This window comes from Triticum aestivum, chromosome 2D, assembly GCF_018294505.1.
Source record: "Triticum aestivum cultivar Chinese Spring chromosome 2D, IWGSC CS RefSeq v2.1, whole genome shotgun sequence".
Taxonomy (NCBI): Eukaryota; Viridiplantae; Streptophyta; class Magnoliopsida; order Poales; family Poaceae; genus Triticum; species Triticum aestivum.
Genome location: NC_057799.1, coordinates 648,966,153 through 648,982,827, shown reverse-complemented (window position 1 = coordinate 648,982,827; position 16,675 = coordinate 648,966,153). Strand labels below are relative to the sequence as shown.

Sequence of the window (16,675 nt, the reverse complement as noted above, 5' to 3'; positions counted from 1 at the left end):
CACACGGTTCTGAAAGGTTCAGACCCGTTGACTAATAACCTCTCTCACAAGCATAACATGACCAAACCAGAACACATTGAGTGATAATCACATAGTGATGTGAACTAGATTGTTGACTCTAGTAAACTCTTTAGATGTTGGTCACATGGTGATGTGACCAGTGAATGTTAATCACATGGTGATGTGAACTAGATTATTGACTCTAGTGCAAGTGGGAGACTGTTGGAAATATGCCCTAGAGGCAATAATAAATGGTTGTTATTATATTTCTTTGTTCATGGTAATTGTCTATTATTCATTCTATAATTGTATTGTCCGGAAATCGTAATACATGTGTGAATACATAGACCACAACCTGTCCCTAGTAAGCCTCTAGTTGACTAGCTCGTTGATCAACAGATAGTCATGGTTTCCTGACTATGGACATTGGATGTCATTGATAACGGGATCACATCACTAGGAGAATGATGTGATGGACAAGACCCAACTTAAGCATAGCATAAAAGATCGTGTAGTTTCGTTTGCTAGAGCTTTTCCAATGTCAAGTATCTTTTCCTTAGACCATGAGATCGTGCAACTCCCGGATACCGTAGGAGTGCTTTGGGTGTGCTAAACGTCACAACGTAACTAGGTGACTATAAAGGTGCATTACGGGTATCTCCGAAAGTGTCTGTTGGGTTGGCACGGATCGAGACTGGGATTTGTCACTCCGTGTGACGGAGAGGTATCTCTGGGCCCACTCGGTAATGCATCATCATAATGAGCTCAATGTGACTAAGGCGTTAGTCACGGGATCATGCATTGCGGTACGAGTAAAGAGACTTGCCGGTAACGAGATTGAACAAGGTATTGGGATACCGACGATCGAATCTCGGGCAAGTAACATACCGATTGACAAAGGGAATTGCATACGGATTGATTGAATCCTCGACACCGTGGTTCATCCGATGAGATCATCGTGGAGCATGTGGGAGCCAACATGGGTATCCAGATCCCGCTGTTGGTTATTGACCGGAGAGGCGTCTCGGTCATGTCTACATGTCTCCCGAACCCGTAGGGTCTACACACTTAAGGTCCGGTGACGCTAGGGTTGTAGAGATATATGTATGCGGAAACCCGAAAGTTTTTCGGAGTCCCGGATGAGATTCCGGACGTCACGAGGAGTTCCGGAATGGTCCAGAGGTAAAGATTTATATATGGGAAGTCTTATTTTGGTCGCCGGAAAAGTTTCGCACTTTATCGGTATTGTACCGGCAGTGCCGAAAGGGGTCCGGGGGTCCACCAAAGGGGTCCACCAGCCCCGGGGGGCCACATGGGCTGTAAGGGGTGCGCCTTGGCCTATATGGGCCAAGGGCACCAGCCCCAAGAGGCCCATGCGCAAGAGATAAGAAAAAAAAAGGGAGAGTCCTAAAGGGGGAAGGCACCTCCGAGGTGCCTTGGGGGGGAAGGACTCCCCCCTGGCCGCACCCTTCCTTGGAGGAAGGGGCAAGGCTGTGCCCCCCCCCCCTCTCCCTTGGCCCTATATATAGTGGGGGGAAGGGAGGGCAGCAAGATCTAAGCCTTGGGCGCCTCCCTCCTCCCCTGCAACACCTCTCTCTCTCTCGCAGAAGCTTGCGAAGCCCTACCGGAGAGCCGCTACATCCACCACCACGCCGTCGTGCTGTTGGATCTCCATCAACCTCTCCTCCCCCCTTGCTGGATCAAGAAGGAGGAGACGTCGCTGCACCGTACGTGTGTTGAACGCGGAGGTGCCGTACGTTCGGCACTCGGTCATCGGTGATTTGGATCACGGCGAGTACGACTCCGTCATCCACGTTCACTGGAACGCTTCCGCTCGCGATCTACAAGGGTATGTAGATGCACTCCCTTCCCCTCGTTGCTAGTAGACTCCATAGATGCATCTTGGTGAGCGTAGGAAAATTTTAAATTATGCTACGATTCCCAACACTTACGTACCTCTCCCCATCAGGGAAGATCAACCACCTCTGCTCGCGGGTCGCCGGCACGGACGGGAGCCGTGTAGCACCACGCTGGTAGACGGTGCCACCCTCCTCCTCAAGATCAGTCGGCTCCCCGCCATCATCAGCATGGCCACTCGGCTCCTCGGGCTGATCCGGCCAGGTACCCCATCCGGACGTGTGCTCCTCCGGGGTCTCGTGGGCCGAACTCTCGTGGGCCGAAGGCCAGTCGACCCGAGGCTCGTGGGCCCAAGACCCGTGGACCGGAGGCTCATGGACCGGAGTCCGTGTAGCCTCCTCCTCGGACGAGTCCACCCTAGCAGTCACGTGCTCGGGTGAAACAGCTTGGGGTGGCGGCGAGGAAGGCGCCGTAGCAGTCACCCTACCTCCTCTACCGCGACCACGTGCCCCACCTCCTCTCTTCCTACCTCGTCCCTTGCTGGGCACCGCGGTCGACGAAGAAGGGCCCGGCGGTGTGGACATACTGTCCAGCAACGCTCGGCGGAGAGGTACGTCTGGAATCGAAGACCTCAGACCACGCGCCGACGAAGAAGGGGCCTTGGCGCGCTCCCGACCAGCGCCCACCATCTTTCAACACCTGCCATGACAAACAGTAAACGAAATTAGTACAACATAAAAAAAAGACCGACATGAATAATAATATGTATATCACTTAAGTGTATCATCATCAAGTACAACATTAAAAAATTTAATACCTGACACTACTAATAATCTCGATCAGTATCATCAATAAATGCATAATCATCATCATCACTATAATCAATGACGGGCTCATAGGGTTCAGTGGCATCAACATGTGCAAGGCCACCTTGACGTAATCGGTCAAGCAATGACAGGTCATCCGCAGCAGTAACCTCTTCTTGTTCCGGCTCTTCTTGTTCCTCCTCTGGGGCGATGTCGGATTCACTGTCGCTGTCTACTTCAATGTTTTGGGGTGAAGTATAGCAGTTCTTGAAACGCTTTTTGGAAAGACGTGTCTCTTGGAAGAATTCTCCTTCATATGTGTCTGGGTTAATGTGAGGTTCATAATCCTCTTCCTTTGGGGGAGATAGTCTAGCACGTGGCGGCACTTCATAAACGACATCCCAACCTTTCAGATTTGGATTAGTTTGGCAGGCCCACGGTAGATAGAATACTTGGGTCGCCTGTTGAGCCGTAATATAGACATCAGGAACATCTAAATGGGTGCTTTGGTTGATTTCAACTAGCCCTATATGTTCATGAGTCCTTCTAGTCTCCTTCGGCTGAAACCAATAACATTTGAAGACTACGACATTCGGTGGGTTTTCACCATAGAATAGAAGTTCATAAATTGCTTCAACTCTCCCATAATACTCGGTACCTCCTTTGCCGATAGCAGATACACAACAATTTGTAGACTTTCGGTCGGCCATAGATAGCTCTTTGCCATAGGTACGAAAGCGATACCCGTTGATGTCGTATTTGTCAAATGAACGGACCTTATAGTCAAAACCATTAGCGACTTGTCTCAATTCGGCGTCCATAGACTCTGAATTAGCCTACAAGTTTAATATGAAAGGATTGTTGCATTACGCACAAATTAGCGAATGAAACCGGGATAGCCGCCTACAAATTAGCCTACAAGTCTAATAGAAATTACCGTTTGTTTGAACCAAGAGATGAAACCGGGATAGCCGCCTCCTTGCTTTGCGAGAAGCTCATACTCTTCGACAGAATCCTTTTGGATCACCGCTCCATACGAGAATAAGGCGACGTATCGACTGTATGAAATATCCAGGAATAAGAGCAGTTCAAAGGAAATAGAAGTTGCGAAACTATGTACCGAGAACTTACTCGATGTACGGCCGCACTTCTATCAGGTTGTTGAAGATATACAACGAAATGGTCCGCCATTGTTCGTTATCCAAAGATACTGGATTTGAAACACTGGCTGGTGCGAGATTCCCTTTGAATAGGCTGAGGTTGGATCCACCCTTTTTAGGGTCGTCAGCATTGTACCGAGGCTTCGGATTATGCAAATGACGATTTTTGGCTTCGTAGTGTGCTGTCACGAAGTTTGCCGCCTCCTCAGTGATGAATGCCTCAGCCATCGATGCTTCAATTCTACGTTTATTTTTACATTTTTGTCGAAGCGTCTTCTGCATCCTCTCAGTTGGGTAGCACCAACGATTTTGCACGGGCCCCCCCAATCTTGCCTCGGTCGGGAGATGCAAAATCAAATGTTGCATTGGATTAAAGAAGCCCGGTGGAAAGATCTTCTCTAACTTGCAGATCAACTCCGGCGCCAACTCTTCCATTTCTTCTAGCACGCCAGGCGATAGTTCTTTCGCACAAAGAACACGGAAGAAATAGCTGAGTTCTGCCAGTACTAGCCATTCATCCTCAGGGATGAAGCCACGCAACATCACCGGCATTACCCGCTCAATCCATATGTGCCAATCATGACTCTTGAGACCAAATATCTTCAATTTATCAAGACTGGCTCCCCTCTGTAGATTCGCTGCATACCCATCGGGGAACATCAACTGCATTTTCACCCACAAGATAATTTCCCTCATAGCTGGCCTTCCAAGATTGAACCATGCCTTTGGCTTCGTCCAGTTCTGCTTTCCTTTCGGTTCTTTCATGTTTTGTAACGGCCTATCACATAGCGCCTCCAGATCGACTCTAGCCTTAGTATTATCCTTTGACTTCCCATCTATGCCGAACAATGTACCAAAAAGTGCCTCGGCGATATTCTTCTCAGTGTGCATCACGTCGATGTTGTGTGGGCAAAGGAGGTCTTTGAAGTAAGGCAGATCCCATAAGCATGTTTTGTGAGTCCAGGCGTGCTTAGAATTATACCCCTTGAAGTACCCTGGACGCTCTGGATCTGGCTCGAGAGCGTTTAACTGATCCAGGGTCTGTTGGCCTGTCAATGCATGTGGTGCAGAGTTTTTGACAACTCTACCTCTGATGAAGTTCTTCTTGTCTTTCCTGAACTTATGGCGAGGATTCAGGAACTGTCTATGCATGTCGAAGCAAGAAAACTTGCGACCGGCCTGAAGCCAACGAAACTCAAGAGCTCCCTTGCATGTGGGGCACGGGAACCTTCCATGCACACACCAGCCAACGAATAGCGCATACGCCGGCAAGTCATGCGTCGAGTACATGTACCAGACACGCATTATGAAGTTCCGTTTGCTATAGGCATCGTATGTCTTGAACCCATTATCCCAGGCTTCTTGCAATTCGTCCTTAAGCGGTTGCATGTACACATTCATATTTTTCCCCGGATAGTTGGGCCCTGGAATTATCAACGTCAGGAAAATGTTCTTTCTTTGCATAATCTGTCCGGGGGGGAGATTGAGTGGAAAGACAAATACGGGCCAACAACTGTATTGGGCTGCCGTCATACCAAACACACTGAACCCATCCGTGCTGATGCCGACTCGAGGATGCCTCGGATCTGCCGCTTTGTCACCATGTAATTCATCAAACTTTTTCCACGCAACACCATCCGATGTGTGTACAATCATCAGATTCCCATCTGCATCTAGTTCGGTTCTTTTGCCCGTTTTGTGCCATGTCATCTGTCTGGCCGTCTCTTCGACCATGAAAAGACGTTGAAGTCTTGGTACGATTGGCATATACCGAAGAACACTAACGGGGATTTTGGTCTGTGTCTTCTCACCCATACCGTTGTCTACCACAACATACCTGGAAGACTTGCAAATGGGACAATAGTTCAAGTCCGCATAGTCAAGCCTAAACAAGACACATCCTTTCTCACAGGCATGTATCTTATCATAGGGCATCTTCAGTGCACGGAGGATTTTGTCCGACTGGTACAGGTTTGCAGGCATTACATGGCCTTTGGGTAGAAAGCGTCCAAATACTGTCATCATTGCATCGTAGCATTCTCTGCCCAAGTTGAACTGAGCCTTCAGAGCCATTACTTGTGAGATGGCATCCAACTGACAAAGCTCAGTGTGCTCATGGAGCGGACGTTTTGAAGACTCCAACATTTCATTGAAGGCCTTTGCAGATTCCTCCATCTCCTCGTCCGAATCCCGAGCATCATCAAAGTCTTGCACCATGTTTTCCATCCCGGTACCATGCTCGTCGGTGCGACGACGATCCACCTCAGCTCGGTCACGTTGGGCAGACTCACCATGAAATGTCCACACCGTATAATCGGGCGTAAAACCACTCTTCTGCAGGTGTTTGCCCATTTCAGCCTCTGTCCTCTTTTCCCAATTGCCGCACCGTAAACAGGGGCACCAGGTTTTCCTCTGGCCATTTGCAAATGCGGCTCGCACAAACCCCTTGGTTTTTGTGAACCATTCAGTGCTCCATTTGTTCTGACCAGTGTGACCGGTGTACATCCACGCACGATCACTCATCTTGACTTTCAGAGCTACTAGACACACAACAAATATATATATATATATATATATATATAATTCACCATGTATGTATTCATCAGTTGATCTACTTTGTCAATTTTATTACGTCCATGCAACCTACACTCTAATAGGTAATGATAGGTCCTAATCCCACCCGAGTATGTTTAGATTGGGTTCATTTTCCCATGCTATGCCCCGGATCCTACGCAAAATTTCGGCAGCACCTCCCCGCTGTTCTCCTGATACACGTCTCTGCAATAAACAGAGAGGATGTGTACCCGGAGAACAACAGGGGAGGCACTGACGAAATTTATGCGTCGGATCCGGAGCAAAGCATATGGGAAAACGAACCCAATCTAAACATACTCGGGCTGTCCATGGATAGCGTTGGACAATTCGAAAGAATCAAGGTTATAAATATGCAAATGCATGCATATTTATAACTATGACGCTTTCGAACGGGAGACACATATTGGTTACGCATACTGATGATTCAAGACACATATATATCTAGCTATCAAGTTTCATCGGAATAGATCAAATAATTAATGGAGGAGGAGGACATGTCATTTGTGCTCACCCACGAACGAAGGGGAAGAGCTCGTCAAACGCACGGCGAGGTCGTCGAACACCAAACCTCGCAGCGATGAAACAACTGCACATTTAAAACTACCCGATCAACACAATTATATATGATGTTTTTCATAACAAAATCGAAAGATATATGACCTAACTAATAATTCACAAATATATGACCCCGTCGGCTTCTGGAAGGCCAAAGAACACCTTTTCGGGAGGTGTCGGGGGTCGGGGTGTCGTGTCGGTCTCGGGGTGCCGTGTCGGGGTCGGGGTCTCGGGGTCGGGGTGTCGGGTCGGGGTGCCGGGTCGGGGTCGGGGTGCCATGTCGGTGTCGGGGTCGGGGTGTCGGGTCAGGCTCGGGGTCGGGGTTGGGGTTGGGGTCGGGGTCGGGGTCGGGGTCGGGGTCTCGGGGTCGGGGTCTCGGGGTGTCGGGGGTGTCGTGTCGGGGGTCGGGGTGTCGTGTCGGTGTCGGGGTGCCGTGTCGGTGTCGGGGTGCCGTGTCGGGGTCGGGGTGCTGTTTCGGGGTCGGGGGGTCGGGGGTGTCGTGTCGGGGTCAAGGGGTTAGGGGTCGGGTGTCGGGGTGGAGTCGGGGTCGGGTGTCGGGGTGTGTTGTCGGGGTAGGGGGGTCAGGGGGTCTTCTCATTCTTCTACTACTTCTACTTCTTCTCATTCTTCTACTTCTTCTCATCCCCCGTCTTCTTCTTCTTCTTCTTTCTCCTCCTCCTCCTCCTCCTCCTCTTCTTCTTTTTCTTCTTCTTCTTCTTCTTCTTTCTCCTCCTCCTCCTCCTCCTCCTCCTCTTCTTCTTCTTCTTCTTCTTCTTCTTCTTCTTCTTCTTCTTCTTCTTCTTCTTCTTCTTTCTCCTCCTCCTCCTCCTCCTCCTCTTCTTCTTCTTCTTCTTCTTCTTCCCCCTTCTACTTAACCTAAACCTAAACTAAAAACCTAAACTAATTAAAACTAAACTATTTAAACTAATTAAACCTAAACTAATTAAACTAAATAACCTAAACTAATTAATTCTAAATTGAACAAACTTAAACTAAAAAACCTTATCTAAAAAGAAAAGAAAAACAAAAAAAACAGGAAAAAAATGGGAGGGGCTCACTGTGGGGGCGGCGACGGGGGCCGGGGCGGGGCGGTGGAGGAGGCGGGGCGGCGGGGGGCCGGGCGGCGGGGGGCCGGGGCGGCAGGGGGCCGGGCGGGGCGGTGGAGGAGGCGGGGCGGCGGGGCCCGGGCGGCGGGGGGGCCGGGGCGGGGCGGTGGAGGAGGCGGCCTGGGCGGCGGGGGGCGCTGGGCGGCGGGGGCCGGGGCGGCTGTGGCCGGGGCGGCGGTGGGGCGCGGGCGGCGGGGGCCGGGGCGGGGGGCGACGGGGCGGTGGGGCGGCGGGGAGCCGGGGCGGTGGGGCGACGGGGCGGCGGGGGCGACGGGGCGACGGGGCGGCGACGCGCGGCGGCGGCGGCGGGGTGGGAGGAGAAGGGCAAGGAGGAAGTGAGTAACGGGCGGGGGGGGGTACCTGCCGTTAGTCAAGTGCCCTCTTTGCCGTCCGCCAGCCTTTGTCGTCCGCCTTTTTGCCTCTTTGCCGTCTGCTAGCGGACGGCAAAGAGGTGGGCCGTTAAGATTTTTTCAAACGAGCGGGGGGTGGGGGCCACCACACTCTTTGCCGTCTGCCAACGGACGGCAAAGATTCTTTACCGTCTGCCAGCGGACGGCAAAGATTCTTTGCCGTCTGCTGGCAGACGGCAAAGAGCTGGCAGATGGCAAAGAGCTTCTTTGCCGTCAGCCTTTTCTTTGTCGTCTGCTTTTGGGTAGCTGATGGCAAAGAGCTTCTTTGTCGTCAGCTAGCAGACGGCAAAGAGCTGGCAGATGGCAAATTAGCTGATTCCAGTAGTGTCTCTGTGCCATCGCATCGCCTTGGCATGCTCTTTGTTTTGAAACAAATGTTTCAACCGTGGTATTATAGGAGCATACCATATCACCTTGGCAGGAATCTTCTTCCTGGGGCGCGCGCCCTCGACATCACCAGGGTCATCGCGGCTGATCTTATAGCGCAATGCACCGCATACTGGGCACGCGTTCAAATCCTCGTACTCACCGCGGTAGAGGATGAAGTCATTAGGGCATGCATGTATCTTCTGCACCTCTAACCCTAGAGGGCAGACAGCCTTCTTTGCTTCATACGTACTCTCGGGCAATTCGTTGTCCTTTGGAAGCATCTTCTTTAACATTAGCAGCAACTTTCCAAATCCCTTGTCAGATACACCATTCTATGCCTTCCATTGCAGCAATTCCAGTGTGGTGCCCCGCTTTTTCTTGTCAGCTTCGCAATTCGGGTACAACAATTTCTTGTGATCCTCTAACATGCGTTGCGACTTCTTCTTATCCTTTTCACTTTCGCAGTTTCTCTTTGCATCGTCAATGGCCCGACCTAGATCATCAGCGGGCTCATCTGATGCCTCTTCTTCAGCTTCTTCCCGCGTTGCCGGCTCAGCTTCTTCCCCCATTGTTGTACCATCGTATTCAGGGAACCCATAGCCAGGATAGTTGTCGTCATCCTCTTCTTCTTCATTGTCTTCCATCATAACCCCTCTTTCTCCGTGCTTGGTCCAAACATTATAGTGGGGCATGAAACCGGACTCAAACAGGTGGACGTAAATGGTTTTTAACTTAGAGTAATTCTGACCATTCTTACAGCCAGCACATGGACAAGGCATAAAACCATCCGCCCGCTTATTTGCCTCAGCCACAAGTAGAAAAGTATGCACGCCATTAACGAACTGGGGAGAGCATCGGTCATCTTACATCCATTGTCGTCTCATCTTCATTACACAACACCGAAAAGACAAAATTAATACAAGTTCATACAACACTTATTCTCATAAAACAAACATACAAATAAGTCTCTAGCTAAAACTTTTAAATGCAACAACAAATGCGATCAAGATCGCAACTAAGGTAACAATTGATCCAACAGCATAATGATACCAAGCCTCACTATCAATGGCATATTTTCTAATCTTTCTAATCTTCAAGCGCATTTTCTCCATCTTGATCTTGTGACCATCGACGACATTGGCAACATGCAACTCCAATTCCATCTTCTCCCCCTCAATTCTTTTCAATTTTTCTTTGAAATACTCGTTTTCTCTTTCAACTAAATTTAACCTCTCGACAATATGGTCGGTTGGAATTTCCGGTTCACATACCTCCTAGATAAAAATATCTATGTCAACTTGATGGGCATAATTTGTCATAAACACGAAATGCAACAAATAGTTATAAAAGAGAATATACCACATCCGAATCATAACCCGAACGAGGTCCGACGGGGACGTATATCAAAACCATGGCACTATGTATAACAAACAACGTACGGGTAAGATAATTATACGAGTAACTATATATCTAAATCACACAAACATGAATTTTTATATAAAAAAGATAAGAACAAGAGGCTCACCCCAAGGTGGTGCCGGCGACGGGACGGTGCGGGCGATCGACGGTGGTTAGGACCGAGACGGGAAGGCACTAAGTAAACCACACCTACATATGCAAACTAAGAGTTATTTTGACCTCATATTGCATATAAATCAAAACTACCACATATAATTTCTCCCAAAATAAAACCTACAAATCACTATACTTATAGAGCATTGCAAGAGCTAATCTAGCAATGAGAGATGAAAGGACAAAGTTGATAACCTTTGTGATCACTTGGATGGATGGGGTGCCTTCAAATCTCACAAATTTTGGCAAAAATAGAGTGTGAGCTCGAGAGGAAGAGGAAGAAAACAGAGAAGAGGAAAAAGGGAAAGAACAAAGCGCTCGGGCTCGACGAAGGGGTTTATATAGGATGACCTTTAGTACCGGTTGGTTATACAAACCGGGACTAAAGGTGCATCTCTAGTCCCGGTTCGTATAACCAATCGGTACTAAAGGTGCTGGATGGGCCTCAGCCTGACACAAGCCTGCCACCACGTCTTTAGTACCGGTTCGTGGCACGAACCGGTAATAAAGGTTCGCCACGAACCGGTACTAATGATCGCCGTCCGCCTAGCCATTGGAACCGGCACTAATGAACATATTAATGCCGGTTCAGTTACAAACGAGGACTAATGTGCTTCAGATTAGGCCCTTTTTCTAGTAGCGTTCTGATGCTAGACCATGATGAAATTGACATAGCGTCGGATGCCAAAGGCCAATTCCCAGAGAGTTCCAAAGCCGAGGCATGTAATAATACCAGTTGCTACCGCAATCAACTTATCCTTGGTGAAACTAAGTGTTTTCTCTCATTTGTGGCCAAAAGGTTATCTTTTTCAGAAATTGTTACAGGGATGGAACGTGTAGGAGAGGAGGAGGACCTACCAGTCAAATCATTTGCAAGGGTTCAAGAGATGTTCGGCAATATGGACTATAACTGGCTGGACTCAGAACTTGCCCGGTTTTTTATTTCATTTCCACAATGGGGTGTGTGCTACAGTTATATTATATAGACACACACATATATATACACTGTTAGGACTTAACCAACGAGGAGTCGTTGATGGCTACTAATCCCACTCGATACAATAAGACTTGGAGCTTAATCCTAACAGTCACATTCTTCATCGCAAATAAATAATAATAATAAAACGCATTATTAACGGATTGAATGACAGGCACAGATTTAAGATGTAGACACAATGATTTAAGATGTGGACACAATGCTGTACAAAATCTGCTTTTGTAAAGGGCAACCAAGGGGGGACGTGGAGTATGTGATCCCGAGCTCACAGGAGCTCGGAATCTCAGGCGTCCGGTATAACTTTGTGATTCGAAGAATTGAATGCTGGGGGTCCACCTGGAACAGATAAATCTACTTATACAAAGCTATACTGAAACAGACATGTGGGTCCTTGAATGCACGGACGTTTGACGCCAGGGACGGACCGAGGCAGAGCCGTGGCTCGACATGTTGCCGGCGTCCTGATCCGTGGATCAGATCCAGCGCTCTCCGGTAACGGCGGCACTGCCTGCAGTAAATGCGGGGAGCCAGGGGCGTTGGGAGCATCTTTCTCCTACCTTCAGCCTCAGGTTACCCGATTGTTGACAGCGGCGACCCGGTGGGGAAAATCTGCAGCGACTAGGCGACTGCGTGCTTGGGCAAGCATGGAGTTCTTGATGGAGCCCATAAATAGGTACGGATCTGCTTGTTAGTGCTGCTCATTCGCCACCGATTTTATTTTGGTCATTGACAGAGATCTGATTGGTCTGCTTCCTATCTTTTGTAGGCAGCAGGACTCTGCTAGAAGAGGTCAACGAGAACAACATGAACATGGAGCCTCTTCATTACCCTGTGACGACGTCGCCGGTGGTGCGGTGGTGGAGTTGCCACTTGCCAGCCAGCACGGCATCAAGCGCCAACGACCAGATTTGCGCTGAGGGCGCTGTTCCAAGGGCAGGCTGTGCAGACAACCTCAAGCTTCACAGCACTCCATCGAGCAGGTTGACCCAAAAACACCTGGGTGGACGCAAAGGTATGGAAATTAGTGATGGAAACTAAGCTTTGTGTCTGCATTGACTGACTTGCACTGTGTCTGTTCTTGTTATGAAGTCTCTAAAAATTTATATGTAGCGTGACTAGGAGACATTCTGCTAATCAAACTATTGTCAGATCAATAAAAATGTATGTCCAAGCTTGGCCTTGGCTAAAGATAAATAAGTCTTCTCGATATGTATAGCCTGGTGTATGCGGTTTATTAAGATGTAATAAGGGACTGATTAGTTTGACATATTGTCTCGCAAATGCAGGATCCGGATTGGGGCAGCTGCGCTAGGCAGAGCCCCATGTGCTGATAGGATTTCAGCGCTGGAGAAAATTGTTCAAAGGTGAGACTTATTTTGAGACGGAGGGAGTAGTTTGGAAGAATGATTTGACATAGTTGGTGATATGTGTTTAAAGGAGCAAATGTAGCTGGTAGTACGCTTTTCTGTATGTTGCTTGTGCCTGGGTGGTACTTGACACTTCAACCATGCTGAATTGTTAGTCAGGAGGGATTATTTATGTATGATAAAAGCACACAAGGCCACACCAAGAAAAATTAGGAAATTAGTGAGAGTGTTCATGCCACAGTAGTAAAAGTGGCACTGTAGTTTTATTGGGTTTATGTATACATGATTTGTGAACAAACTGTGCTGAAAATCATTTGTACGCCCTGGTTCTGTGTTGACAATGTGATTTACATGGAGAGTTAGGATTGTGGTTGTTGAGCCAGGCAGGGCGCCATGCCTTACTAGGATTTCTGCACTGGAGAAATCAATCCCGGGTTTTGCTGAAAATCCTGGGCACAATGTCATTGTACCAAGATTAGGAACAAGCTTTGATGAACTAGTGGAGAATACCAAAATTAGAAATCCTCGGTTCTGTGTTAACAAGGTGAAGCGTATGATTTTTACAATCTGTGTTCGCGGGAGAAAGGATTTTTGGCATTAGGTGCGGCAAGAGCAGGCTAAGTGTGCAGAGCACAAAATGCATGCAAGAGATAGTATGGGGCTATGCTGTATATAATGAGAACATGATTTTCAGAATTTCATATTATACTAATTGCTCACTGAATTGTTCATTACTTAAACTGATTTTCAATCATTTTGGATGCTGATCGGGGAAAGGCATTAGTGGAGAATACTCGGTCCTGCTGTTGTCAGGTGAGTGCCCTGCTCTCACAAGGTTGTTGCATTCAAAGGACACTGGTTGGTACATAGCGGAGCATCGTGAGGAGCACAACCATTCGCTCCAACTTATGGGCAGACAATACGCTCGCAATAACACAATATTAACGCGTACAGTTGGGATTTTGTGAAACAAATAAGGCAGAACAATGTGAACCTTGTGAAAGTTTACAACATTATAGGCAGTTTTTTTGGGTCGATGGAAAATGTACCATTCACAGAAAGAGCTCTAAGGAACTTGCGTGGCAAGATAAACCATGAGCAAGCAGAGTATGACGTTAGGAAAACAAAGGAGGTGTTTCATGAGCTTGGTTCAAAAGACCTGCATTTCCCATATCGTGTTCAAACTGACAAAAGGGGGATCAGCAGTCTGATGTGGGCTAATGGGAACAGCATATTACAGTATACCTTCTTTGCCGATGTTATGAACTAGATTCAACCAGAATGTGCTATGGTTGTTGCAGGAGACAGAGTGCATGGTGCCACAGCTAACAATGATGACAGTTCAGCTAATGAGTCAGGGAATAGCCTAGTGGGATTATTGCCTCCAGCAAAGAGGAAGGAGATGGGAAGGCCTACAAGCAGAGGGATTTGAGCGTAAGGACAAGATTCTGCACCATTTGTCGGCGTCAGGGGCATAAGCAGACAACCTGCCCAGATCGCCGAGATGTCCCAAAGCAAGCTCCGAGACCAGCACGCTGCAAGAATTGTGGAGTTGAAGGTCACCGTTGCAACAACTACCACAAAGCAGCAGAACTTATTAGACTCAATAAAGCATGAGCAGACCAAGTAGTCAGTGAAACTGTTAAGATAATTCCAATGCTCTATGTTTCAACAATTTTCAGTTGTGTTGTACTAGTATTTTAATTAGTTGGTTGGTGTGTAAAGTATGAGGGGAAAACCTTAGTTCAATTAAGTCACTTCATCATGAGACTGTACTGATGGTGTTTTAGGGGTGCTTCTGATCTCAGGCGTTTGAGTCGTTGTATAGGGAAACATAATTTCAGTCCTGCTTACTTTTGCTAGATGAATGAGCCAAAAAAATTAATACAGCAGCCAATCAGGAGGGCTGCATTTATACGGCTGCATCCATCCTTCTGTATATGTGGAGACGGCCCTAGCCATGCATTCAAATTTTGAACTCCATGAGTGGGAGGACTGTGAAGGCTGTACCATGGTTCGCGTAGCTGAAGCGAGTTTCTTGTGCAGCTGTTTACAAGGAGACGCTATGGCTCCAGCTGTCCTCTCCAGCGCCGGATCGGCAGTCACGCGAACTGAATAATGCTCTAGGGGAGGTGTGCTTTCAGTGAAGGTACTTTGGATTTGATCTGTGTGTGGCTCTGTGTTTACCTTACTGTGATCTTCTTCAGTTTGAGATGATTACCATGTCCAGGACGGTGAAGCTTCAGAGGCGTTCGTGAATCTTCTAGTCTTTCTTCTGTGCCTGACGATGTAAGCGTCTGTAATCTTGATGCAGTTCGTGAATGAACACCGGAGTACTTAGGAGCCAAATTTTGCACGGGATCGATGCTGGAGATGTTGATGTAGGGAGCGTGCGGTGGTTTTAGAAGGCCGAGGCCGGTTGGTCTAAGTAGAGTGCAAGACGAGTCGTGTACTGTAGGGAAGATTGGTAGCTCCAACGGCTGGACGCCACCCCCGCAAAAAAAAAAAAAACGGCTGGACGCCATAAATGTGCTGGGTGACGGCGTTAGTCCATAATCTACGGCGAGACAAACTATATCGTCTGCTTCCATCCGAGCCGGCGTGTGCGTGACTGATGGGGTAACGTCGGCTGCGGGTCAGATGTGGGCCACCGGCCAGAATGAAGAAACAAATACGCAACTTATACCTGGGCCTATACTGGCAGCGGTGGACATCTCGAGGGAAGCCGAGGGCATAGATACCGGGCTTACCTGTGCTCGAGATCACATTAACACTTTCCAACCAAGGGGTTGGTGAGTGTGTGGTGGGGAAAGGAAAGGAACACCGGGATGCAACCAACCTTAGGCCAACTCCACCGCGCGACCCCAAACGGACGTCTGTTTTGTCCGGATTCTGTCCGTTTGGGTAGGGCAATGGGATGCGCTGGCCGTGTGCCCAGCGCGCGGACGCATCCGTTTGCCCCATCCTGTCCGCCTCTATATTTTAAAAAAGGAGCAACTTTCAAATGCCAAGCCCTAGTTCATCAGGCCAGCGGCCTCAGTTCACGCCGGCAACAGAGCCAGCAGCCTACATGTCCATCGCCGGCAACTCAGCTAGTGGCGGGCAACACAACCACCCTCCAAAATGAATAGTTGTCCTCCCCAGCAACACAGCCAGCGGCCAGCAACACAGCCGGCCTCCAAAATGAATGTTTTTCCCACCGACACCCATGCCAGCGGCCCAGCAGGCGGGCGGCACCCATGCCAGCCTCCAAAAAGAACGGCCACGGCCGATCGAACGACCTAGTTCAGGCCTTCGGTGTCGAGCATCTCCTTCTGCCTGACCTCGAACCAGGCCCTCATCTTCTCGCTCATCTTCGACAAGTCCACGCTCATGATCGCAAGGGCCACCTCCTTCGCTTTGGTGGCGGCATTGGTGGCCTCGATGTCGAGCTGCCTCTGCCTGGCCTTGACGTTGTCGGCCTCGATGTCGAGCTGCCTTTGCCGGGCCGCCTCCTCCATGTCGATCTTCCTCCTCTTGGCCGCCTCCTCCATCGAAAGCTTCTTCCTTTGAAGGTCTAGGTATTGCTTCATTTGCTCATCCTTGCTTTGCCGCTTCTTCTCGTCCCTCACATCCTTTTGAGACATCATGCCATGCAAAATGTCATGCAATGCCATGGATGAGGCATGATGCATGTCGTCCACCTTGGAGTTGGTCTTGCCCCTCGGCCTCTTCAACGCCTCGCTATCTCCACCACCGGCGAACTTGGCCGTCTTCATGCCTCTTTTCCTTTGAAGTTCACGGTATTGGTCCTTGAACTTAGGGCAATTATTGATGATCGTCCAACAATGTGTAAGAGTGAATGGCTTGTCATTGTGCCGGGCCTTGAATGCCTCCAAAGA

At 48.8% G+C, this 16,675-nt stretch overlaps 1 long non-coding RNA gene across 1 annotated transcript; it reads left to right on the top strand.

Annotated features, from left to right (window-relative positions):
• The first annotated feature begins 11,834 nt into the window (after positions 1-11,834).
• LOC123050810 (uncharacterized) lies at positions 11,835-14,709 on the top strand. The gene is made up of 3 exons (XR_006423849.1): positions 11,835-12,100; positions 12,194-12,439; positions 12,714-14,709. It is a non-coding gene; the product is annotated as an uncharacterized lncRNA (long non-coding RNA).
• Positions 14,710-16,675: the final 1,966 nt, after the last annotated feature.